This window comes from Colias eurytheme, chromosome 6 (genome assembly GCF_061535395.1).
Source record: "Colias eurytheme isolate Ceu_HAF_F1 chromosome 6, ilColEury1 Martin Lab GWU primary, whole genome shotgun sequence".
In the NCBI taxonomy this organism is placed as follows: domain Eukaryota; kingdom Metazoa; phylum Arthropoda; class Insecta; order Lepidoptera; family Pieridae; genus Colias; species Colias eurytheme.
In genome coordinates, this window is record NC_142985.1 from 6,629,983 (window position 1) to 6,638,110 (window position 8,128).

Sequence of the window (8,128 nt, forward strand, 5' to 3'; positions counted from 1 at the left end):
TACTCCGATAAAATATTTCGCTTGAATGACGTTTTACTTATACATCAGAATAAAAAAATGTTCTTCAGCGAGTTGCGTACGTTACGGCCCCATGGGATACTTATCCTCTTCGTGGAAAATTGTTGCCCTTCGTTCCAATATTAAAATTATTCACTACGAAGTAAATCGAATTATTTTGCACGCATAATATCAAGAAATAATTCTGTGAGTTTTATGACAATTAATTTATTAGAAATTATTGAACTATTGAACTCTGTTGAAGTTCAAAAAGACAAAGTGGAGTTCACTTGGGGGTTATCGAATCACGTCGGGTCGGTTACCTTTTACATCTGACGTGATGTCTAAAACGATAATCTAATTAAGAGTTTGAAGACACCTAAAGTTCATAGCTACTTATTTTATGTTAATAGCAAACGACATTAGTTATAGCTTTTAGTAAGAAAATTATTGCCTACCTTGGGAGAAATTGGCATTCAATGCAATGAAACGCAATACGCAGGTTTTTTTAAAATGCATACTCAAGTTATCAAAATGCTGGTATGATTATTCGTTAAAATTATTATTCGTAAAAATATAATTATTATAATATTACTTAGGAACATCGAAATATCTTCATAAGTTTTTGGGTTTATCATAAGTGTAACTTTTTATATACATAATAAGGAATAAAAAATATTTCCCAGTAGAAAATATCTAATAAAGCCGTACTCGTATATTGCGTCGTCACAAGGGAGTTCCGTTCACCAATTTAGCATTTAGGGCGGCGTGCATATGAAGTAGTGCAACGTTTGCTGTTTTCCCGGTAAAAGCTCTAAAATACTGTACCAGCTTGCTTGTTTGTTTAACCGAGCTCTTGGTATATTAAAACAGGGGTCAAGTGTCGGGGTCGCCTTCTACTTATTAATGCATCAACCGCACCATACGGTGTGCCGGGATCTGCAAGAAATTTACCTAGAATTTCGATAAATAAAACATTTTATGACAAATGCCAGGTGGAATATTGAACATTTTTAACCCCCATTTTTTTCAAACGCAAACTGTATACTTGTGTTTTTGTTTATTAATACGTAATAGTATAGCTATATTTTTTTTTTTTTTTTTTTTTTTTTTATATGAAAGAAGGCAAACGAGCATGTGGATCGCCTGATGGTAAGCAATTCCACAGCCCATAGGCATCTACAGACGTGTCCGAGGATGTGTTGCCGACTTTTTAAGGTGGAGGTATATTCTCTTTTTAAATGCCTCGATGTCGTAGGCGTTCGGGAATATCGCCGAAGGCAGGCTGTTCCACAATTTGGTTGTGCGCGGAATGAAGTGGCGGGTAAATCGCACCGTACTAGAGCGCCAGAGGTCCAGATGGTGAGCGTGGAACTTGGTCTTATGCCGTGCGGTACGGTTGTGGAATTCCGCGGCAGGTATCAGCTCAAACAACTCCTCAGAGCACTCCCCATTATACAGACGGTAGAAAACGCATAAAGATGCAACGTCTCGTCGTAAATCTAGAGAATCAAGCCGATCGGTAAGTGCTTGTTTGCCAATAATTCTGACGGCTCTTCGTTGCACGCTATCAAGTGGCAGGAGCTGATATTGTGGTGCCCCGGCCCAGAGATGGGAGCAGTATTCCATATGAGGCCGTATTTGCGCTTTGTAAAGTAGTAATAGATGTTCAGGCCTGAAATACTGCTTCGCTCTATTTAGGACACCCAATTTTTTGGAAGCTAGTGTAGCTTTGCCTTCCAAATGATAGCGGAACTGAACATCATCAGAAATATTGACACCAAGAATTCCGATACTGGACTTGATACTAAGGGGGGTGCTCTCAAATAGGGGCGCCGTGAGAAATGGTGCTTTTTTAGCTGAAAAAAGACATACTTGTGTCTTGCCAGGGTTAAAACGGACAAGATTTTGTCGACCCCACTCTGAGACTTCTCCAAGGAGAGTCTCAATTTTGGACACAAGTATGTTACGGTACTCTTGGACGTGTACCAGAGACATATTAGTGCGGCCGGTATATATAGCATCACCAGTACTGTCATCTGCATAACAATGAATGTTACTAATTTGTAACATGTCATTGATATGCAGAAGGAACAGTGTGGGTGAGAGTACGCAGCCTTGGGGGACGCCAGCGTTCACAGGTAATAAGTCAGAGCTTGATCCATCGACCAAGACTCGAATACTGCGCGCTGTAAGAAAACTGGCAATCCACTTGCATAATTTCTCTGGAAGTCCATAGGCTGTAACTTTCGAGAGGAGCGCCTGATGCCACACCCGATCGAAGGCTTTTGCAACGTCCAGACCAACCGCTAAAGCTTCCCCCTTGCTCTCAACAGCACTTGCCCATCGGTGAGTTAGGAAGATTAGAAGATCACCAGCCGACCGTCCATGACGAAAACCATACTGTTGGTCACTGATCAGCTGGTTCTCTTCAAGATAACCCAATAGCTGGCTGTTAATGATGTTTTCCATCACTTTGGAGAGCAGGGAGGTAATAGCGATTGGTCTGTAGTTGGATGGATCCGATTGATCGCCTTTTTTAGGGATCGGGTGCACTGAGGCAGTCTTCCATGAGGCAGGTACAATGCCGGTGTTATAAGAGTACCGAAACAGCTCTGTAAGAACCGGTGCCAGTTCAGGAGCACATCTTTTCAGCACAATGGCGGGGACACCGTCGGGCCCACTCGACTTATGTGTATCAAGAGAGAAGAGAGCTTTTCGCACAGCATTCAGTCTGAAATGCACATTCGGCATGGAGCTCTTGCACCGCAAGATAGTAGGCGGTACATTTCCTCTGTCATCTAACGTTGAGTTGGATGCAAATAGAGCACCCAGAAGATCGGCTTTCTCTTTGGATGAGTGGGCTAAAGTATCATCCTCCCGGCGCAAAGGTGGAAACGAGGGCTTGCAGAAGTTTCCTTGGACAGCTTTGGCGAGTGACCAAAAAGCACGGCTCCCAGAAGGGTAGCGTAAAAGTTTCTCGCCTATGCTGCCAATAAATTCCGACTTTGCTGCTATAAATTTATTCACATTATAATGAAGCCACATTGTAATAATATCTATAAATCAAAATCATATCCATATTTTATGCATAATGGACTTGAATGTGGTGATACTATAAGTTAAGTTAATTGTGGAAAGAGATAGAATATGGAGTCGCATTATGATTTAACATTAATACTTATATTTTTATAATATGTTTTTTCAAGCGATTGCTGCTTCGTGCCTACCTAAGTTTATCGGACAGGCTTTTATACACGCTTTGTGTTTATACAAACGAAATTAATATCGTGGCACTCAGTTGCGCTAAATACTGCGTGTCACACGCAAATCACTTTTTCTTACTAACCTATTTCAGTCTTACTATAAAATTTCAAACATTCAAATCATGAACACAATGTATAGAATAATATGTTGTTACAAAGTGGATTTAAATTACATAACGATTACGTATAGTACGGTAGTAGGTTTATCCTCACAAATCCTATGTGTCACAATTTGTAGAGACCACGAATACCTTCAGTTTGCTTAGTTTTGTTTGAAGTATTAAACCTGCAGTATTCATTCATCTTAGCGTGATACACAAAGAAGCAGAACTAGGAATAAATTAAAGGATGGAAAATATAAATCAAGTCATAATCCCGCAGCCCAGACAATGCAGATCTATGTTCGTTACAAATTTAAAGAACTTTTAATCTGCATTTCTAATTTTTATCTTAGCTGTTATAGAGGTTGTAAATTTCAACTTAGCTATGCTAATAGCTTTATCTACATTTTACACTCATGCAGCTTACTAATCTTTTTTTTTTATAATACGTCTATAAACTTTTAACAGTGTCTATCCATAGTCCATACCTAAGGTCCATACCGACATTTCTTTCGTAGAAGGTTAAGATTTTTTGCTATACCTATATATTTTAATTTCAATGTTGCTATACTTAGGTATACTATTATGTCGTCTGAATATCGAATCACCAATAAAGCTTATTTTCAGTATTGTCCGCTATTTCTTCATAGCGGATGTATCCATCGTAGACTACGAGACGGCGCGGCGGGAGAAAGGGGTTCTCCCGTCTCGACCATGCTTCAGCATTATATTTTCCGCTAAATTCAACCGCCATGGCGCTCGACAATCTCTCATTTTAATTTGAATTTTCATTTCAGTAAATTATTTTGTGTTGTAAGTGTCCTCGCAGGCCGCAGCACTGCGCTCGTAGCATTGGAATAAATTACTAGAGACGGAGCGGAGGTGAAAGCGGGCAAACAAATGACTTGATAAAAGAAACATCTATTTGGTGGTTTCATCGTATTGATATTATAAATGCGAAACTGGGTTTGCTGGTTGCTTCTTTTATCGTGATTTAGATAAAGTATTTCATTTATTTCAGGGATAAGTTAAACAAACCTATTGGCACGTAAAGTATTATAATTATTAGATATGATTCCTGTCTTCGTACTGCAAGTCTGTAAGAGCGATGCTTTCGGCTGATTATATTTTGTTATGAATTACTGCTTTTCAATAGGATGTGATATAGGTAAAAAAATTCTTCCTTCTTTCATTGCCCGAGAAAAAAAATCAATTTGTTTATCAAATGTGCCAGTTATTTGATAAACAATCTTCGCCGTATGCATAAAATAAGTTCCTAGATGTATATATATTTTTTATGTAAAAATGATGTGTATATGTATTTTTTATGTAAAAATGGCTGGCTCATTATGGCGTCTGGCTGGAATACGTGTAAATTATGTGAAAACGAAGTGGAAAACAGTAAAACGTTGGCAACGATTCGTACCATTCAAGTATATTAATAGCACTTGTAAGGAAATCCCTGGAGAAAGTTTTAGAATTCTCAGTATTGTAGGAAGTACGTAAGTACTTTTAATTTGGTTGAAATAAACATTTTCACGCGAACCTTTGTGACGATAGATGCACGAATGTACGTTTGTATTTCACCTAAAAACGGCTATAATAGGTTATTTGTCATCCTATGCAAGTACAACGCAAATAATTTTTTATACAAAATACTTATACAAATGTATCTGATGATTAATCATAAGTCGTTATGTCAGGGAAATTATTTTCATTGTTTTAAGATAAGTAAGAAACTCCAAAATGACTACTTATTCGTTTTAAAATACGGAAACATGAAAACTGGAAAACATACGTATATTTATTACCTACTAGCAGTCCGCCCCGGCTTCGCCCGTGGTACATATTTACGTTTTCTCTACGTAAGAACCATCCTCGTACTTCAAGGAATATAATAAAAAAAGAATTAACGAAATCGGTTCAGCCGTTCTCAAGTTATGCGCTTACCAACACATTTTGGGATTCATTTTTATATTATAGAACTAGCGGTCCGCCCCGGCTTCGCCCGTGGTACATAATATTTACGTTTTCTCTACATAAGAACCATCCTCGTACTCCAAGGAATATAATAAAAAAAAATTATCGAAATCAGTTCAGCCGTTCTCGAGTTAAGCGCTTACCAACACATTTTGCGATTCATTTTTATATATAAGAAGATGTAACTTTATTCCCTTTCCGCTTTAATGAGAAAACATACAGTTACAAACCGTGAATAAATTATAGCAGATGTAAATAATGAATATGTCTTACATTAAAACTTTTCCCACTTGTAAACTCATTTGCAAGATGTTCACATTCATAATAATATTTCATCCAAGTTTTGAGCCAGACGTGGAAAATTGGAAAGTGCATCGCCTAACTTAATAATGTAGATTGTAGAGATACTCCGGCATAAAATCATGTAAACCCCGCATTTTATATTGACTTACGTAGATATTGCCTGTAATTCAGACTTTAGAGAGGAATTTGCATTCGTATCTACAATTGCGAAGTTTAAGTAAAAGGAGCAGCAGAAATAGCGAGCACAACGTGTAATTGGCAGAAGAGTAGTAGTTGGGGCGGAAATAAATCTACAACCGCCCGTGAGCTGTAATTAAGTTAAGCCATTCAATTAATTTACGTGTAAATCAATAAACACGACATGAAACTTTCGTATTCAAATTGAGAGAATGTTTCCTGTTCGTGCTGTATATTATAAAATTATGTTGTATGGTATATCGTTAAAAATGAAACGACATTTTTGAGATTAAACAATTTATTATCTTACTTGATTTTTTATTTCGTTTTTCATGCTGTATTTAAAAATATTTGCAATGATTCAATGAAGCGGAAATCGCAATTTAAAATTACCTCATGTTTGCAATTATACTAATGCATCAATCTGAAATACTGAAACAGCGTTTCTATCAAAATAATATTGTAAAAGACATGGACGTATAAAAAAAGACGGACGCCGTATTACGAACAAACAACGTGAAGCCACCATAGTAAGCTAGCGATCGTGTAAAGACAATAAACACGCACACACTCTCACCATAGTAAGCTAGTCGGCCGCCATTACGTCGTGAACTACCGACTGATTAACTGCGTCACTGTTTCACAAAAAATATTTAAAATGCCATCTTGCGTGGTTGAATGGTGTCGCAACAGTACAATTTTAAATAACAAAACACAAGGGATTACATTCCACAGGGAAGCAAGTTATTTATTTTATGTTTTAATGACAAAATTATTACGGCAAAATTTATAAAAAAAAATACAGCCGCCATTGTCATCAGGACAGCTGTTGCCATGGCAACATGGCACACACACATGGATGTTTCGCCGCCATTACTAGGCTTCACTCAATGTTTAGGCGATATACCGTCCGTCTTTTTTTATACGTCCATGGTAAAAGATTTAAGTTTTCAATTTTGTTTCTGTTAAAATCATTAACATTTTTTATCTTCTGTCATGACATTGAGTATCTAATAAACGAAAGAACATTCTTCTTTATTGATGTAATGATTAATTATTTAAGACGATACACAAAAAAAAATCTACTGCTTGGCGGGCGGAGTCTAATAGCTCGCTATCGCGAACGCGGGTGCGCGCGAAGTCATTCTTGCAAACTCGCCGCGCTGCCGCTGGCCGACTCGGGACAAACATGTATGGAGTCGTCATACAGTTATAATATTCTTATACATATATATTTAATTGTTGATTTATTGGTTTTATATTATTATATAATCTTCTTTTTAACAACTACTTAGACATTATTAATAATTATTATTATTTCGTAATGTTTACTTTATTACAAAATAATACAGGTTATAAATAATCTTTAAAATAACAAAAAATATTGTTACTCTGAAAAAATGAAATGGTACTCAATAACGCGGACTACTGAATGGATTTATGCTGACGTAGATATTACGTCATGCCCAGAAATGAAAGGTAATATTTCTGAAAGAAGTTATAAACCCTAATTCTTCTCAGTCAAAGTCAAGAGTGGAAGATATCACTAATACAGTAAAACTGATGCGAAACTTTGGATGTTAATTTGTATATTTTTTTGTTAGTTGTTACTTAATCACGTCAAGACTACATTACCAATTTTGATAAAATATAGCTAATTGCCTGGATTTACACATAGGATACTTTTTATCCGAACTGAACACTTCTGTGGGATAAGACAGGATTCACGATATAATCTAATTCCACGCGGGCAAAGCCGCGGTCGGAATGATATTTTTTTAAATAAAAAAATTGTTTAAAAAAAACACAAAATATATTGACGCATGTATTTATTTTTTGCACTCTATTATAATTGTAATTATTCATTACAAATAATCAAAATAAAATAGCCAGAACAAATTTAGGCCCTGGTAGGGTAGGTAGGCAGGTACAGCAATGTGAGACGAACACTGGCTTATTTATACTAATAATAATGTATTATAAACATTAAATTAAGTTTACTTTCTAACAACAAAAATACATAATATTAGCTAATGTGAAAGCGAATCAACCAATCATCCCACAAAAATGAAATGTGCACACAAATATTCATCCAAATCGGTTCATGTCATTAGGAGGAGTGACTGCAGCGCCATCTTCCGGGCCCAATTGTGTTTCCAGATCACCCAGGAACTCAATTTAATATACTTACACAAAATTTTTCGAAATGAAAACTTACATTACTATGTAAATATGAATATAAACTTGTTTTATTACTAAGCAATTTCCCGCACAGGTGTAGTAAGTATAAATGAAATAAATATC